The sequence below is a fragment of the Felis catus genome, chromosome B3, assembly GCF_018350175.1.
Source record: "Felis catus isolate Fca126 chromosome B3, F.catus_Fca126_mat1.0, whole genome shotgun sequence".
Taxonomy (NCBI): Eukaryota; Metazoa; Chordata; class Mammalia; order Carnivora; family Felidae; genus Felis; species Felis catus.
This window is the reverse complement of record NC_058373.1, coordinates 30,887,892-30,906,653: the sequence shown is the minus strand read 5'-3', so window position 1 is coordinate 30,906,653 and position 18,762 is coordinate 30,887,892. Positions and strand designations below refer to the sequence as shown.

The window sequence follows — 18,762 nt, the reverse complement described above, 5'->3', positions numbered from 1 at the left end:
GGGGAGGGGCAGAGAGAGAGGGAGACACAGAATCGGAAACAGGTTCCAGGCTCTGAGCCATCAGCCCAGAGCCCGACGCGGGGCTCGAACTCACGGACCGAGAGATCGTGACCTGGCTGAAGTCGGATGCTTAACCGACTGCGCCACCCAGGCGCCCCCCAACAACCCATTCTTAACACACTACACATCTAATACCCAAGCCTCCCCAAACTCAGTCTTACATTCTTCTTCTAATGATGTGGGCCTCAACAAGGAGAGTTTGCCCCTGGGGCACATTTGGCAATGTCAGAAGACATTTTTGGTTGTCACAGTTAAGGTATCTCATGAATTCCCAAACATGCTACAATGCACAGGATAACCCTCCACAACAAAGAATTATTCGGCCAAAATATTAATAGTGCCAAGTTGAGAAACCTGGATCTAATTAATGACAACATCATTTGGTACATACCTTTTATGAGCTTTGGTGGAATTATGTCATACTGTGGTATGACGATTTTTACCAAGGTAGCTCAGGATAGTCATCTTGGTTGTGCAAAAGATATCCTTGCTTTTATGACATGTGATTCACCTTGAACCCTCAGGTGTATCAGAAAAAACGTATCATTTACCATTTGAATGAAAAGCAACTTTATTAGAAACCTCAGTAAGAATTTAAATAGCAAATCCAAATTTTTATTCCCTATTTTCCTGGTTTTGAAGATATAAATATCTCAACTAGGCAATATCCTTTAAAGTGCAACTGATTAGTCATCAACTATCATGCATGAAGTTGGAACACAGTCATTCTGTAAATCTGTAAATTTTGATTCCAGATACATCTCTAATAAAGTTCTAGCTTATCATCACTAATGCTACAGAATGACATCTTTTTTCTTTCATCACCAAACATAATACTTTGAAAATTAATTTTTAATTTTGTTGAAGAGGGGACAATCATGTTTTTTATTCCATAACTGCAAGCATTCTCAGTTTTAGGCTACTAAATACCAATTAGAATGATCAATCCAGAGGTGCCTGGGTGGCTCAGTTGGTTAAGCACTGGACTCTTGATTTCAGCTCAGGTTCTCACAGTTCATGAGTTCAAGCCCCACGCTGGGCTCTGCGCTGACAGTGTGGACTCTGCTTGGGATTCCCTTTCTCTCTCTCTCTCAAAATAAATAAACATTAAAAAAAAAAAAAAGGGCACCTGGGTGGCTCAGTTGGTTAAATGTCTAACTCTCAATTTTGGCTCGGGTCATGATCTCATGGTTCATGAGTCTGAGCCCTGCACTGAGCTCTGCACTGACGGTGCGGAGCCTGCTTGGGATTCTCTTTCCTTCTCTCTCTGCCCCTTCTCCCCACACCTCTCTCTCTTTAAAATAAATTAAAAAAAAATTTTTAATGCTCAATCCAATGATGTGTTTTCATTTCTATATCCTGTTTCCTTCCAATCACCTCTGTACACCTGCCTTTAGCATGTGTCCACTTACAAGTTAGTTTTGGTGCATGAACATCCTAGAAGAATACACTTGTATACCCTTTAAGCAGACTGAAATAGCTTTGATTCATGTTGAAATGCTGTGTTTCAAAGTCCTTCCTGCTGAACTACCTGGATGAGGACATCATTATTTATCCTCCCCCCCTAAAAAATACATTGTGCACTCATAAGGTCTTCAGTCTGAGAAAATTCATCATATTGTCATCTAAAGACTACGCAGTTTGCAAACTGGCTCCCAATCAATTTCACCATCATCATCCCAGTCTAGCCTGCTGTCTGCTGGACTGTATCTATCCACTAACTCCTCCAGTTGCTGCGTAATATCTTCCTCTGTTAGTTTTCCTCTCTTTGCCATTACAGGGGGGGGGGGAAATTCTGAACTACCAAATATATTTACCAAAAGCTTTAAAAAGTTGTAAAATAGTATAAGAAATGGTCGTATATCCTTCACTCAGATTCTCCAAATGCTAACATCTTACAGAATGTTTAAGATGGCATCTCCCAATTCTTGTAGACTTTCTTGAAAGATGCTGTAATGCTTCAGGCAGAGCAGTAAGAAAACTGAAGTGTAATAGTGATGATTTATTTTACCACTGCATTATCTTTCTAGGCAATGCTATCAGTCTTCCCTTTTGTTATCATTTTAATCTTTTTTTTTTTTTTTAACTTTTAAGGTTTATTTATTTTTGAGAGAGAGAGAGAGAACGAGAGGCAGAGAGACACAGAATCCGAAGCAGGCTCCAGGCTCTGAGCTGTTAGCACAGAGCCTGACATGGGGCTCGAACTCAGAGCACAAGATCATGACCCGAGCTGAAGTCAGAGGCCCAACTGACTGAGCCACCCAGGCGCCCCTTAGTCTTTTTAAGCATAGTTAGGAATATCTGATGAGCAATGATGAAATACTTCCTAAGATGATATAATACCAAAATGTTTCAAGCTATAGAAAAATGAAGATCATTAAGATCCCATAATATAGGTTGGAATTATAAATGGTAATAGCTAAAATGAGTTTATTACATTAAAAAGAAACTAAATTCTGTTTGTTTGTTTGCTTATGTTGATGTTTATTCACTTTTGGAGAGAGAGACAGAGCATTAACAGGGAGGGGCAGAGAGAGAGGGAGACACAGAATCTGAAGCAGGTTCCAGGCTCTGAGCTGTCAGCACAAAGCTCAACACAAACCAGGAACCATGAGACCATGACCTGAGCTGAAGCTGGATGCCCAACCAACGGAGCCACCCAGGTGCCCCTCTCTTTCTTCTTTTAAAGACCTATATAATAAAGAATAAAAGTCATGAAATATAAATCTTTACAAGCAGTTAGCACTGCTCAAAAAGAAACTCAAAGGGGCACCTGGGTAGCTACGTTGGTTAAGCATCTGACTTCGGCTCAGGTCATTATCTCATGGTTTGTGAATTCAAGTCCCATGTTGGGCTCTGTGCTGACAGCCCAGAGCCTGGAGCCTGTTTCGGATTCTGTGTCTCCCTCTCTCTCTGCCCTCCCCCCACCCCCACCACTTGCACTCTGTCTCTCTCTCAAATATAAATACATATTTTTAATTTGTTTAATGTTTATTTTATTTTTGAGAGACAGACAGACAGACAGATTCTGTAGGCAAAAAATGACCAGGAAACTTTAGTTCAACTCAAAATGTATTAAAAACTGCATCAACGTTAACTTTTTGATCTAGCTCACTGTACTAGTTTTGTAAGATGCATTAGGGAGATCTGGATGAACGCTACATAACAACTTTTTTTTTTTTTTAGTGCTTATTTATTTTTGAGAGAGAGAGAGAATGAGAATGAGCAGGGGAAGGGCAGAGAGAGATGGAGACAGAATCTGAAGCAGAGTCCAGGAGCTGAGCTGTCAGCACAGCACAACGTGGGGCTCAAACTCAAAAGCTGTGACATCATGACCTAACCAAAGTTCAAGACACTTAATGGGCTGAGCCACCAAGGCACCCCTATACGACAATTCTTTGTATTACTTTTGCAACTTCTTTTGAAGTCTAAAATTATTTCAAAATAAAAAGTTTAAAAAAATTTAAGCATTAACAGTAGAATATGAAAGAAGGAAATCATCCTGTGTCTCTGTTCTAAAGGACACATTTAGTTTATGTGACAAGTTTTGTATAAATTAGCTGAGAATGGTATAAAACAACAGACTGAGTTTAACAGAAGGTAACTAGCTAAAGAAAGCATTGCAGGGGCACCTAGGTGGCTCAACTGGTTAAGTGTCCAACTGTGGCTCAGGTCATATTCTCACGGTTCATGGGTTCGGGCCCCACGTCAGGCTCTGTGCTAACAGCTCAGAGCCTGTTTCAGATTCTGTGCCTCCCCCTCTATCTGCCCCTTGTGCTCTCTCTCCTTCTCAAAAACAAATAAACATTAAAAAAAAAAAAAAAAAAAAAAAAAAGAAGCACTGTAAAGAATAGGACTGGAGACAGTTAAAGGGATAAGTAGGGGTAGGTAGATGTGTCACTTACCTCATCCTTCCTCTATCCTATTAGCTATAGGTGTGCCCCCACACAAGCACGGGCACATATACACTTTTAACCAGCTTTGTATCCTCCACTGTGCGTAGCATACGGTCTTGTCTATGGCGGAAATCATATCATTCACTCATTCATTCATGCATGCACCCTCTAATATTTGAGTACATACTATGTGTCAGGTGTTGCTCTAGAGGCTGGGGATATAGCAGTAAACCAAACAAAAATCTCCTCCCTCACAAAATTTATATTTTAGTGGCAGAAAAGACAAATACCAAGTGCTCAGAATACTAGACAGTGGCAAGCACTAAGAAGAAAAAGAAGAGAAAGGTTTTTGAAATTTTACATACAAATGACCAAAGAATACCTCACTGATAAGGTAACTTTTGAGTAAAGGAAGTGAAGACCTAGCCATGTAGAAATCAGCGAGGAAGCATTGTATGTGGAAGGAACAGGAAATGCAAAGACCCTGATGCATACATGTGCTTGATAGTTTCCAAGAACAGCAAAAAGGCTGTGTAACTGGAGCAGAATGGAGGAAAGATAGACTGGTAGCAAATGAATCAGAGAGGTAATGGGCGGTGGGGAGGACAGTAGGTAGGGAGCATATGTATTTGTTCTCAGAGGTCATAAGGACTCGAGCTTAATAATCAGACTGAAATGGGAAGCCATTGGTGGCTTTGAAGCAGAAAAATGTCATGGTCTGAGTTAAAAGAAGTTTTAAAAGACTCACTTGGGGAGCACCTGTGTGGCTCAGTTGGTTAAGCGTCCAACTCTTCCACTCAGATCATGATCTCACGGTTCGTTATTTCGAGCCCCCAGTCGGACTCTGAGCTGACAGTACAGAGCCTCCTTGGGATATCCTCCCTCTCTCTCTCTCTCCCTCTCTCTCTCTCTCTCTCTCTCTCTCCCCCCCCTCCCCTCCCCTCCCCTCCCCTGCTTACATTCTCTCTCAAAAGAAAAAAATAAATAAATAAACTTTAAAAAGTAAATAAATAAAAGACTCACTTGGATTGCTGTGCTAAGACCAGACTGAAGAGAGGCAATAACTAAGCAAGAGAGAACAATTAAGGTAACTGAAATAATTCAAGCTAGAGATGTAGTTGCATTCACTGCCATAGTTGGGAGTAGGGTGGTAGTGGTGGTGGCATTACATGATCAATACAGAGCAAATAGGGGGATTTGTTGAAGACCAAATATGAAAAAGACAGAGAAAGAGAAGTCGCGATGCCTATTAAATATCCAAGAGGAAATATGAAGTGGGCCGCTGGTTATGCTTATCTATAGTACAGGGGAGAGGTCCCCAGTTAAAGAAATTTGGGAGGTACCAGCATGGTTTGGATTTTAGAAAGGTAATTCTCCTTAATTAAGTGCATTCAGATTTCTGCACCAAGTACGACAGCCTAAAACCAAGTTGTGGCCCTTAATTAGTTGTGGAACCAAGTTTATTTAGTTGTGGAACCAAATTTATCAAAAACCAAAACAAAAATTCTTGCATTTCAGAGCTGCAGGTTAGGGATTATGGGCCTGTATATCCTTCAACAGCCCACAAGTCAGCAAGCCTTGCCCTGGAGGACGGAAGAAGTGCCCTCACCCATGATGCTCTAAGCACAAATAACACGCAGACACACAAGACAGAAAGGCGTGGGTAACAGGAAAGCAAAAGAAGGGAGGGGCAAAAAAGAGAGGTTTGCCTTAGAAACTGCTACTCATAAATGCCTAACTTTGAAGCCAATTGCAACTAAACAGAAGTAGCTTCTAGTTAACAAACTTTAAAATGCAATTAGAGTTCAGTTTGTATACTTTTTATCACCTACTGTGTGCCAATCTTATCCTAGGCACTGAGGCCACCACAAAAAGTTAAGTTCCAGTCTAGATGGACTGTTACTGGCGCAGCTCTCGCTGAGGAAAGCCAGTTAGTTGCCCCACAAATGTTTAAGAACAAAAACCTCTATGCACTTGGTTATGAATGACAATGAATCACACTAGGTACGTCTTTTGGAGAAAAAGGACCAAAAAGAAAATTACAAAATTAAAGGAAGCCAAGGTTTTTTGGTATTTTTAATGTCTTGTTAAAAGACAAGACAGGTACCTGTTGGGGCACCTGGGTGGCGCAGTCGGTTAAATGCCAACTCTTGATCTTAGCTCAGGTCATGATCTCACAGTTCATGAGTTTGAGCCCACATTGGGCTCTGTGGTGACAGCACAGCACCTGCTTGGGATTCTGTCCCCCTCTCTCTGCGCCCCTCCTCCGCCTCTCAAAAATAAATAAACATTTAAAAAGAAAAAAAAGGTTAATTTTCTAAAGATAATTAGAATTCATATTTAAAAAGAGGGCCAACTGGGTGGCTCAGTCATTTGAGCATCGATCGGACTCTTGGACCCTTGATTTCCGCTGGGATCATGGTCCAGGGTCGTGGAACTGAGCTGTATGCACTGGGCTCCATGCTGAGTATGGAGCCTGCTTGGGATTCTCTCTCCTTCCCTCTCTCTCTGCCCCTCTCCTCCACTTATGCACACACACTCTCTCTGAAAGAAAGAAAGAAAGAAAGAAAGAAAGAAAGAAAGAAAGAAAGAAAGAAAGAAAGAAAGAAAGAAAGAAAGAAAGAAAGAAAGAAAGGAGGGAGGGAGGGAGGGAAGAAAGAAAGAAAGAAAGAAAGAAAGAAAGAAAGAAAGAAAGAAAATATGGCATGAAAACAAAATTCCTTGAAATACTGGAAAAGAATAGACGTAATAAATGACAGAATGACAGACTACCCAAGTATGCTGTCGGCTAATCTTACCCTCAACAAAAGACAAACATCCAGAATTATGTACTAAATCTGTAACAAGATAAAAATCCTTAAGACATTACTTCTACTACTCACTTATTGAAGTAGAAACAAGAAGACATGTGAAGGAAAAGTATTAGGAAACAACAGTTGACCATATTAATATATCTTGAGCTTGACAGGGTAGCAGTAACATATGTGCCAAGTCCATAATTTCTTCACTATCATTCTTAAATACCTCCCAAAGCAGCAGAAGCAATCAGGTCTGCAAACTGAAGAGAACAGGATTCACAAACTCTGGAAGAGACTACAATTCATGTGCTAATTTCAACATAATGCCACCCCTTCTAACACCCCCAAAGCACTTTCTGGGAGTACTCTGAGATGTCTAAGGCCATTCATTCAACAACCACTTCAACTGGATCTATGATTTCAGACTTCACCCTCCTGTTGCTCATTCAGTGTCCTCTCTTCCTCCACCCCTAAGGCAGGCTCTCCCTCCTCTGAATTCCTTTCAGCTCTTTGTACTTGACTCTTATGGCACTCAACCTAAACTAATATGTAGTAAAATTTACCATGTGTATATTTGCCTTTCCTTCTAAGAACATAAACTTTTCCGGGACAAACTCTTCCTGTGTCAGCCCAGACCTGTTTAAGAAGGTGGTCAATAAACGGGTGTTGACTCTATTTCCCTTTAGAATCTGAGTCCCAATTTTTTCCCTGTTGAGGGAAAAAGCACACTGCTGGTTCCTCAAAAACTTAAACAGAATTACCATATGATCTAGTAATTCCATTTCTGGGTATATATCCAAAAGAATTCAAAGCAGGTACTTGGAGAGATATTTATATTCCCATGTTCATCGCAGCATTATTCACAATAGCCAGTAGGTGGAAACAACCCAAATGTCCACGGACACATGAATAAAACAAAAGATACATACATGTAATGGAATATTACACACCATTAAAAAGGAAAGTAAGTCTGACACATGCTGCAACATGAATGAACCCTGAAGATATCATTCTAAGTTAAATAAGCCAGACACAAAAGGACAAATATGGCATGATTCCACGTACATAAGATACCTAGAGTAGTCAAACACACAGGTTGTTGCTAGGGGCTGGGTAGAGATTTAAAGGGCCTATTGTTTAATGGGTAGAGTTTCAGTTTGGGAAGATGAAAAAGTTCTGGAGACAGATGGTGGCAATGGCTGCACAACAAAGCGAGTGTACTGAATGCCACTGAACTTAAAAATGGCTAAAATGGGGGCACCTGGGTGGCTCAGTTGTTCGAGCGTCGGACTTCGGCTCAGGTCATGTTCTCACAGGTCATCAGTTCGAGCCCCACACAGGGCTCACTTCTGTCAGCGCAGAGCCCACTTCAGATCTTTGTCCCTCCCCACTTCTGCCCCTCTCCCAATTGTGCTCTCTCAAAAATAAATATTTAAAAAAAGTAAAATAAATAAATAAAAATGGTTAAAATGGTAAGTTTTGTTATATATATTTTACCACAATTGTTTTTCAAAGCACACTGCTCCTTCTGTTTACTATCCTTAGATGAGACACAGAGTTAAGAACATGGACTCTGGAACCAGAACACCAGGATTCACACCCTAGTGTAGCTACTTACTCTCTGTGTCACTGTTTCTGGATCTTTAAAACATGGATTTCATAGTACCCACTAGACAGGGTTATGAAGAGTAAGTGGATTAATAAATGAACAGTACCCAACTCCGCACCTGGGACATAATAAGGGCTCAATAAATGAAAAGTTATAACTCAAGGAGACAGAAGATACAGTTTTAAAAAGCATGTTAACTTTCATTTTTAGAAGAATCGACAGAAAGTAAAGCTTAACAAACTCTTAATAATGGCATTATTCAGAAGAGTGAGAAAGCCCTTTAAAGCACTTCACTAGATTACTGAATGCCATGGACGTAATCTTTTAATTCCGACTAAAATTCGCAGCCATTAACATCTGCTTTACAAAGATCTCCAGTTATCGTTTGCGCTGAAGATGAAGATGTCAACAGGACTATGTTTTGCCAGGAATCTTATCAAATTACTACATACCTCTTTCCTTAAAAAAAAGAAAAAAAAATCTTACTCTTTAGGTGAAATCTTCTTAATTACAAAATGCCAACAATCTATCTGGGGTCTTTAACTCTGGCAAACCTATAGGGTGTGGAGATTATATATATATATATATATATAATATACACACATACATACACATATATATCTCAGATATTTGAAGAGATAAGCATTTACGAAAACTTTCCTAACATACATAGTATACCCAGGTTCTTACTTGAATCCTTACAGTCATTGTGGGACTTCCGATCCTGGTGCACCAACAGACAACATATTCTTTAAAGGCATGAATTAGGTCTCCCATGTTTCCCAACAGACCACATCACAAATGGTGGAAACAACTATGTTGACCAAACCTTCCTCCATGGTAAATTCTCCACTGCCTTCCATATCTTTGTCAGTTTATGCACCAGAAAAAAACACCCAGGTTTTTTTGTCTCCACAGCAATTCTAATACAGTCACCATTACTCAAATGGAAAAGCTACCTTTGCCATTGCTACTGCCTTAACTGAGATTGAGACTCTCTTCACATGCGTATAGCACAGGGCCAAGCTCTCAGTCCCAAATGAGCAAAGCACAAATCCAGAGTTTAACTTCAGTTCAGATTATCAGCCAGAGGGCTTGCTCAGATATTAGTCCATAAATACATATTCCTTCCATTTTTATTTTCTCATGAAAAATATAAAAAATACGTAAGTAATTTCTCTTAAGAAATGAGAATGTACCAAGTCAGAGCAAAAACTTAATGTAAAATTAAAATAGTTCATTAAAAATGAAATGCCCTAGAGCAACTCCCCGAAATGCCCTAGGGCAACTCCCCAATACAGGTCGGAGAGCACTGCTACCAAAGTCACATACACAAAGCTACACTAGTCCTCGACTACACCCTCTCTGTAATAAAACAGGACAAGAGCACTGTATTTTATAGAATATAAACAGAAAGTGATCTAGATGTTCTAACAGAATTGCATTAAAGCCAGAAGAGATTTTTTAAGAACACCTATAGTTACCTAAATTGCAACTTATTTCTTTGTGAAATTAAGCTTACATCGCAGAACCATCTGTACAATGAAAACATTCAAAAATGCAAGAATCGAAGAAATCAGAGTATTTTATTCAGTCTGAGGGTTTTTTAAAGTTACTATCTTTTATAAACAGGTCATTTTAAATAGTAAAATGTAAACCCAACCCTCCCTTTTCTAAATTTCAGCCTTGTTAAGACTTCTGGCTAACTCGGTTTGAAGTCCTAAGGCACCTAAACAGTGGCCAAGTCTAACTACCCACCACCCTATTGGCTCCAAGGAAACCCCGCCCCGTACAGCCACAGTAACTGAACATTCAAGGGAACTCCAAGAAAGGTTGTCCCCGGCCACATTTCTAGTCTCTGCTAACTCTCCGCCCCTCCCCCCACCATCACCGCTGCGGAAGCATGGTCACAGCAGGAGCAGCCACTCCACCGCAGACTCCAACGAAAGGACCTTGAGCACCGCGCCCCAATAATTGCAATCCGGGGGGAGTGGCGGTGACCATGCTCCCACCCTCCAAGGCTGCATGGTGCCATCTACGCTGCATGGGACTAAGCAGAGACAACAGCTCTGGCACAGGCCCTTCTGCCCTAGGCAAAAGGCATGGCCGAGCCACAAGAGTAAGTCCTGACACCTCCGCAGCTCAGAGTCGGCGGGAGCCCCTCCCATCCCACGGAGACGTAGGGCGGGGCAGATCTGGGCGCCGCGACTCCCAGCCCGACCGGACAGCGGGCTTTCCCGAACCCCGCCTCATTTGCCAAGGAGGCGGAAACCGGGGGGAGGGGGAGACGGCCAGGAGGAGTGGCATCACGGCTCTGTACGGCCCCTCCGGCCAACCGGATCCCGAGAAGGCGGAGGAAAGCAGACTTCACGCCCCTCCCTGCCGCGCCCCGAAGCCACACGCGGGAGACCCCTTGCCCGTCCCCCAACCCCAGCATGCCAGAGCGCGGCTACCCAGCCGAGGCCCCGCCCACCTCGGGAGGACAGGCGGGGTGGTCGACCGCAAACAGCACTTAGCCAGGGCCGGCCCCGCCCCTTTCTCCACAATCGCACGCGCGCGCCGGCCCCGCCCCTGAGCGGCGGCGCGAGAGCCCGCCCCCTCCGCGCGCACCGGGACTACGCTCTCCTCCCCCTCCCGCACGAAGATCTACCCCGCTCCGCCCCCCACCCCCCTCACACATCCACACACCTCCCGCCCGCCTGCTCTACGGGAAGCCGAGGAGGTCAGCCCCCCCTAAAAATACACACCCTCGAGTCCGGTGTTACCCGCCACTAGGCTCCCCTCCCCGACCCCGGCCCGGCGTGCTCTCACCGCAAAGCTGCTTCGGCCGCTCCTCACTGCGTGTCCCTCTCGGCGTGAGCCTTGGGCTCAGCAGGGAGGCCCCGAGAACGGAGCAGGGGACAGGCCCGCCGAAGCGGACTGGCAGCCTCCTCTCCGCTAACGAAACGGTCACAGGCCCCGGTGCCCAGACTGGGAAGGAGGGAGGGAGGGAGGGAGGGAAACTCCGAGGGGGGAAGGGGAGGGGGGGAAAGATGGAGAAACCGTCTCCGCCGCCTCTACCGCCGCGGCCGCTTCTCTGTTACCCGGGAAATCCCGCCCACTCCCCCGGCCCGCCCCGCAGAGGGAAGACTCAACTTCGCTCCACCACAGGCCGCATTATCCGCCCGTCAAAGACTTAACCAATCCCAGCACCCTGCTTGCCGGCTGCCCGCCCCTTCCCCCTCTGCTGGGAAGGGGGGGGAGCCGCTCACCTTCTCCACGCCCCTATTGGCGGGGAGCTTCCCTAACTCAACCCCGCCTATTGGAGACGAATTGCTGAATCCCACCCCCAAGCCTCAACACTATTGGAGGAAGCAGGGGAGCTCTTCACATCTCATTGGAGGACTCCACACATCCCGCCCCGTGCGAGCTCAGCCACAGGCCCAACAAGTCGGCTCCCGCCCTCGCCGGTCATCGCATTGGAAGGCTACCCCTGGCTCTCTCGCTGCCCCAGGAAGGTAAGTAACCGATGTGGGGTAAAATGTCCGTAAGTGAGACAGGCCCCGCCCCCAACTATCTGATTGGATATCTCGGCGCCGGTAGCAGCCTCCATTGGCCAGGTCGTCCGTCTAGGAAGGAGTTGACTCCGCCCCGCGCTAGGAGGCTGAACCTTAGCAGTCCTTTTGTGGAATGTTTACACTAGAGACTGAAGTGCAGAGAGTTCCAGGGCCCGAAACAGGAGGGGGCGCGGAGCTCAGCGGCCGGGATCCCATGCCCTGGGACTTGAAAGGGAGAGGCAGAGCACTACCACCGTGGAGGACCCCCTTACCAAAAAAAAAAAAAAAAAAAAAAAAGAGAGAAAGAAAGAACCTCATCCTATCGAATTCTTTCTTTACAATTTACATTTCCGCACGCTGCCTCCTTGTAAACACAAATATCCGGAGCAACCGGATCCGTACAGCTTTCAGTACGTACAGAATTAAGTGCTGGAGACCAAAGACGAAAAATCGCCCCAGTGGTTGCCAGCCCGCAGTTGGGGTGGCTGCACACTTCTAACACCGACAATCCCTAAACTTCAGTATGCAGTTCTAAGAGGGCGGGGATAATCAAAATGAAGGCAGGGCCCTAACAGCCACCGCCCTGGCAAGCCTCCGGAAGGCGGAGCGTGAGGTGTAAGGCATTTGCGATCTCCGGGGTAGATCTTGTAGGCACATTCGGACTCGAACTGAAGGAGACCAAACAGCCCACGACATAAATGAACCTTCACCCCACACTTCATAGAAAGAATAAAAATTCCAGAGTTAGTGACAAAAGATAAGAACGACCGTTCACCTTACTCCTTTGGCCAACGAGGATTAATGGAAGTTCCTAGGCCGTCTCTGTGTACATTATAATGCTTCAAACACAAAAGGTGCTTGCAACGTCTAACTTGCTTTTATTTATTTTACCAAAATCGGGCGGAGAACGGTCGCTGGACCTGCTTTGGGGGGCGCTCAAGGAGCGCCAGGAAAGGAGGGGGCGGGACTAGAGTTTTCCCGCTCTCTAGCAAAAAAGGCTACTCCCCCAAGAGAGCCGTGTCAGTCCCCAAGTGGCAGGCCCCTGGGAACCCATTACCAGGTCCTATCTTGTCCTCCCTCCGCAACCCAGTTGAGATGGCAAAGAAACCATCGCTGGCAACAGGTGGGCCTGACTCCAAGGATGGCTTCGAATCGCAAGGACAAGGCAGTAAACTAGGAACTCCATGAGTAACTAACAGATGAGATCCAAGCCCTGTAGCAGGTCGGAGCTCTAAAAATAAGTCACACCAACTGAAGCGACCCTCGGGCCAAGCCTCTAGGAGGTTAGGAAGAAGCGGCACTTTTACAGAACTTTCGAGGGTTACCTTTCACTCTAGGCCGTCCCCTGCTCCTTGGAACTGGGTGCCACACGACGCTCCCATCTGCATCTCAAGAACCACTTCGAATCTAAGGAGGATTGGGCCACCCCCGACTTCTTTGTCAACAGGAGATGAACTGCCCTGGATCTTGCCTAAAGGCATCCAGGCCAATCTTAGGTTGCTCAGAGTTTTACATAAAGCCAACTAAGGACAGGCTGCCAGTGTCCGCGGCGTTCTCAAGCTTAAGCTCAGAGCGATCTCCGGGAAATCAAGAGGCGCGGGAATAGCCAAGCCGCAGGGTCAGAACTTAGTATTTGGCCAGGAAGGCCAGATCCTACCCCTCTTTCTAGCCTCTGCAGACCCCTGGAGTCGGGGCCCTCCAAATCCACTCATGCTGTCAAACCAACTTCATCGCAAAGCTACCAGATCTCCAGCTTTAGAGAAATCATTGTGTGCCTTCTCCGCCCTCCTCACCCCCCCCCCGCCCCCCGCCCCCCGCCCCTTGCCAAGGACTCCAAACCCGGGACTTCCGGGCGGGAGGACAGTTCGAAGGAGCAAGGCGGGACTCACACATGTGCCGAGCGCGCACACAGGCTAGGGGAGGGGGCGGAGAACAGAGGGTGGACTTCCCCCCTCTCCTAGCTCACCCTGCCGGAGGGGGCGGGACTATCCGTCTCACCAATCAGGAGTGGGGGTGGGACCTTGCGCCTCACGTAAGCCGCAGGAATCCTCCCTCCGCCCTTCACGGAAAAAAATCCTAGCAACTTAAACTCCAGCCCGGCCTCCGATAGGCGGAGCTCAAGAGAATGTCATCCAGTCGAGAACCGAGAAGGCAAAAAGGGAGTCTCGCCCAGCCAGTGGAAGACAAGAGAAGGCGGGCCCTCTGGAGGAGCCCGAGGTGGGTGGAAGAGAGAGGGAAAGGCCCCGCCCCTCAGCTCCCCTCCAGGCGGGTTGCACAAGCGGCGGCTGGAGTAGATAGTAAACAGGCTAGGCCAAGGAGTGGAGGCAGGGGCAGCCCGGCACTCCGTGGGCTCGGGCCCCGGCACCTCCTCTCCCGGCTGCGCCCCGCCCGACCCCGGCGGTTAGCGCCGGCGCCCCGCCTTCCAGCCCGCGGCCGCCATCCCGGCTGACAGGCGCGCCCCCCGCGCCCCTCCCCGCCCGCTGATGCATTTCCTTTTCCCGATTCCGAGCGTGGAGACTGTTTTCCCAGTTTCCGACCTTCACTGCCCCTTTCAGGCCACCCCCTCGTGGGCGCGCTCACACGCCCGCGCCCCCGCCCCCGCACCATCCGCGGGCGAGCGGCACGGCCGGGGGAGGGGAAGGGAGCCGCCGCCGCCTTGGGGTGGGCGGGGAAGGAGGCAGCTCCATGTTTGCAAGGGGATCAGCTGGGGCCGCGGGTCGAAGCCGCCGCCGAGTTCCTGGAGGTTTTCCACACCCCCGGGTCGAGTTCCGCGCGGGCTCGCGGCCTGGTGGGTTCCGGCGCCGAATGCTGGCTCTACTGCCACGGCCCGGGAGTTCGGAGAACACAGACCGACACGCGAGGCTAGTGCCCAGGCGCCAGGGGCTCTTTCCGGTGGCCTCCTCCCCCGGCCGCCCCTCCCGCAAGTCCGGCGTTGCCCCCGCCCCCAGAGTCCATAACAACCGCGGCCCACGGCGCCCGCGCCTTTCCGAATCGCGCCCACCGCCCCCTCCTACAAGTTTGCGGACCGAAACAAAACCCTCCCCGCGGCTGCCGCCCTCGCCCAGCATGGTTAGCGGGGAAAGCCGCGGGCTCCGGCTCGCTCGCTAACTCCAGCTCTCGACCAACTCCCGGCGCCGCGGGCTCAGTGGGCCTGGCCCGCCGGGCTCAGGCCGCCGCCCCCTGCCGAGCCCGCGCGCCGCAGCCCGGGCTCAGTTCCCATCGGTGTACGGAATATCCCTATTTTCTTCCTTACAATATGTTTTTTTAAGGCATTCCAGGAGCGAGGTGGGGGGAAATCTCCCCCTGCCCGCCCCTTTACCCAGTCCGCCGCCGAAACCTACCGAAACCGACTGCTCGGTGAAATAAACTAGGCAGCACGGCCGGCGCACTGGCGACCCCAGGCCTGGCCGACCCCCTCCCCACGAATCCGGCCCAGCTTGGAAACACACACACTGGTGAGCGGGCGGCGCCAAGAGCTCTCCTTCCTGGCCTGCCCCGAGCCTCCCTCGGCCGCCGGACTCCGAACCTCCCCTAGCTCCGTCCCGGGGCCCGCGGCGCCCGCACCGTGGCGGACCGGCCAGAGCGACAGGCCAACGAGCTAGCCCCCCAAACGCCTGAGATTGGGGAGACCAAATTAAAAGCAGCTGTTTAACATACCTTCCGAGCCAGGCGAGGAGTCCTGAATGGGGGGGAACGCCCCCCACGGGCCATTGGCTCCCCAGCACTAGCGTCAGTCAGCCTGGGCACGCCTCCTCCCCTCGCTCCACCTCTTCCCCTTCATTGAACGCTCCCTCCCTCCAAAAACACATAAATAAATAAATTAAACTACCCGCGAGTGCGAAGCGCATCCGTGGCAGAGACCCCTATCTCTCCGGTACCGCCACTTCGAGTTTGAGACCCTAGGACTGGAAGGGGACCTGAGACTCAGAGATCCGCAGGGTGGACTAGGAGGAGGAGCTAGCGGAGCTACCCGGCCCCACTTCCTTCACACTCACACCCCATTTGGAGCTGGGTAGGGGGAGGTTGGTAGGGACACCCTAGCGACTGGCTGGAAGGTCCCCCGACTCCCCTGGCTGTGCAACCTAACCTTGTCCGGCCCATTCTGTTAGGCGGCTGCCTAAAAATGAATGGTGTAAGCAGGAAGTCCGGCGTTCAGGCAACAGGCGCTTCTCTGAGCACCTACCGTGGGCGAGGCAGACACATTCATACCGCATCTGCTTCTGAGTGCAATTACAGAGGCTGGATGAGATGCTCACTCTACACCCTTCAAGAGTAGACCTAGGCTACTAGGTTGATGCTATGGCAAGAACTAAGTAAGGCAAGGCAAGGCAGAAATGTATGTATAAATAGACATTTATAAGAACTCAGAGCGGAGAGATTCATCCAGTTGAGGAAAACTGGGACAGTCTTCATGGAGGAGATGGCACTCACGTAGGGTCTTAGAGCTTTCATCAGGCAGAAATGAAGGGGCAGGTAATTTTCAGCAAAGGGCAGAAAGGGCATTATTAAGGATCTTCAAGTGTGGCTGTGGTCGTGAAAATCATGGTTGGAAAGATGGAAGCAAACAGCAGAAGACTTTAATACCTGGTTAAAATTCTTAGACTTGCACAACACAATGTCCAAGCAGCACAGTCCCAGGACTGCAGGCCCAGAACTATGGTTTAAGATGGTCACCATCCCAGTAGCTAGACAGGGGCTGAGAATAGTTGAGTGAGAGGTGCCTGTAGGCAGTGAAGGCAGAGCACAAAGGCTGTCATTAATACTGGGTTTGGAGACCAGAGGTACATCTTCTGGTGGGATGCATAGGTGATGGAGCCAAAGGAAAATTGCTTTTCTCTCTCCCAGCCACCCAATGCAGAAAGCTCTGCCTACTTTCAGAAGCCCTCAAGTCAAAAGCTCTGACTCAGATCCTTCCCTGAATCATTTGCAGTGTTTGTCCTAACTTTCAATCAGAAGTTGAAAGCAGCTACCCTACATATCTGTGCTCAACAGAGCTGAGCCTGGGGTCAGAGCACACAGAGTGAGCAAGAAAGACCTGTTGACTGAGGCATCAAGGAAAGGAAGTTAGTGTGGCCGATGTGGGGTGTGCAGGATGTGAAGGGGTTAGAGTCCTGTGGGCAGAGTGGGGCCTGATGCCAGTTAGGTTGTCCAATAACTCAGGTGAGCTGTAACGAGGACTTGACCAGAGCAGTGGCAATAGGAAGCAAAAAGAATAAAAAAGGAGAGATGTATTTGAGAGAGATTCAAGGGGCCTGAGTGGCTAATTCAATATGGGTGATGGAGGGAGTTAGTGGCCTGGTGTGTGAAGAGGTGGGAGAGTTTGAGGCTAACGGTTGGGTAATCTGGGTTCTAGACTTCGCCTGGCCAGTGACTGGTGATATATCTTTAGGCAAGTACTTCTTCCCCTTTGGGGCTGTTTCCCTCCTGTGAAATGGGGATGGAAATTGAAGTAGAAAGGCCCAAAGGACTCTTCCTCCACTCAGGGTCCATAGGGAAGGGCGTTTTCTGCTGGGGAGGGAAGCTTGCCACTAAGGGGAGAGGACAGATGGGAAGAAATACTGATTTGGAAAGGGCAGTGGTCATCCCAGGTGAAGTGGGGACTAGAATTTGGGAGGTAACTTGGTTGATGAGATCACTGAAGGAAAGGGCGTGGAGGCTGGAAGGCCAGGACGTGAGGACTGTGTATTCAGTGGGAGGCCTAGCACCTGGCAGGGCCATGGAGGTTGAAGTTCATTCTCAGACTGGGGGTTCCCTAGGGTGAGAACCAAGTTTTCCTAATTCAGAACAGAGACCCCCTGATGCCTGGAGCCCCATCTCAGATTTCTATTCTATTTCCCAAGAGGTTCCACCCTAGATGAAGGCATAACAGTTACTGTGTGAATGCGTCTGTAGACACAGATGAGGCAGAGTGGTAGAGCCGAAATAACATTAGTCTGGAAGTTGAGTCACGTGGTTCTCACTTAGTCTCTTATTATCTGTGGGTTAGCCCCCTGTCCTGCACAAGAGTGTAACAGCAATCCTTGCGTGGTTATGAAGATCCAGTGTGGTGATAAAATGTGCTTTAATACACCTAGTAAAGTTTTGAGCTGCTGTGGAGGCCAAAGGCCCAAGTATTTGTCTGTAAGCTGAAACAGCAAGTGGTATTCTGTGGATGAAGCTACTTATGAACATTTGCCACCACAGTAGTTACTCCCACTCAGAGAAACAGATGTTGCTGACACTCCCTGCCCTCCTTGGTACACCAGCCGGGTGGCAGTCCCCTCCTGAACAGATCTCTCTAGACAAAGCTCCATGAGGGTAGCCACTCTATCCGATTCACCTCTGAGCCTCCAGTGTCCACAGCAATCAGGCATAGGAGACCCCCTTAGAAGGAGTACAGGGATTATTGTTTCTGACTCAGTACACTGATGCCTACATAGGAGAGCCAGTCCCAGACTCTTTGGGAAAGCGTGTATTTGATTTGGTGACATTGGCCCACCAGCTAAATTAAAGGTTACATCCACCCCCACCCCACCCCCACTCTATCAGGACAAAACAGTGAATGGATACAGATGAGGGCCTTCCTTGGAGAAGTCACATTGGGAAGCCAGGTTCTGATTCCCAGGAGGCCTCTTTTGTGTGAGTTAGGGATTATTATTGTAATTATATTTGACTAAACTGAGGCTCAGAGCAGTAGTAGAATGATTTGTCCAAGTTGAGTCTGTCTGGGCCCAAAGCCTGAGCTTTGTCCACTCCCCCATGTGCTGTCTCTATACACACTAGGGCCCATGATTCACATTGGAACCTTCTGGAGAAAAACAGCCTCCTTCTTGCTGTTCCACCCACCTTACCTCCCTAATTCCAAGAGCATTTTGTCCCCAGAT

The 18,762-nt window shown here is 48.2% G+C and overlaps 1 protein-coding gene and 1 long non-coding RNA gene across 3 annotated transcripts in view; one reads left to right on the top strand and one right to left on the bottom strand.

Annotated features, from left to right (window-relative positions):
• SIN3A (SIN3 transcription regulator family member A) overlaps window positions 1–15,579 on the bottom strand; it is a 74,838-nt gene extending 59,259 nt beyond the window's left edge. The window contains exon 1 of one of the 2 annotated variants that reach the window (XM_019832029.3): window positions 15,557–15,579. The gene's annotated coding sequence lies outside the window, so the exon portion shown is untranslated. Of the gene's footprint in view, window positions 1–11,174; window positions 11,359–15,556 lie in introns of those variants that run through there. The other variant, XM_003986928.6, reaches the window with a different exon arrangement.
• On the top strand, window positions 11,404–12,970 carry LOC123385852. Its single transcript, XR_006599000.1, has 2 exons — window positions 11,404–11,860; window positions 12,046–12,970. It is a non-coding gene; the product is annotated as an uncharacterized LOC123385852 (long non-coding RNA).
• Window positions 15,580–18,762: the final 3,183 nt, after the last annotated feature.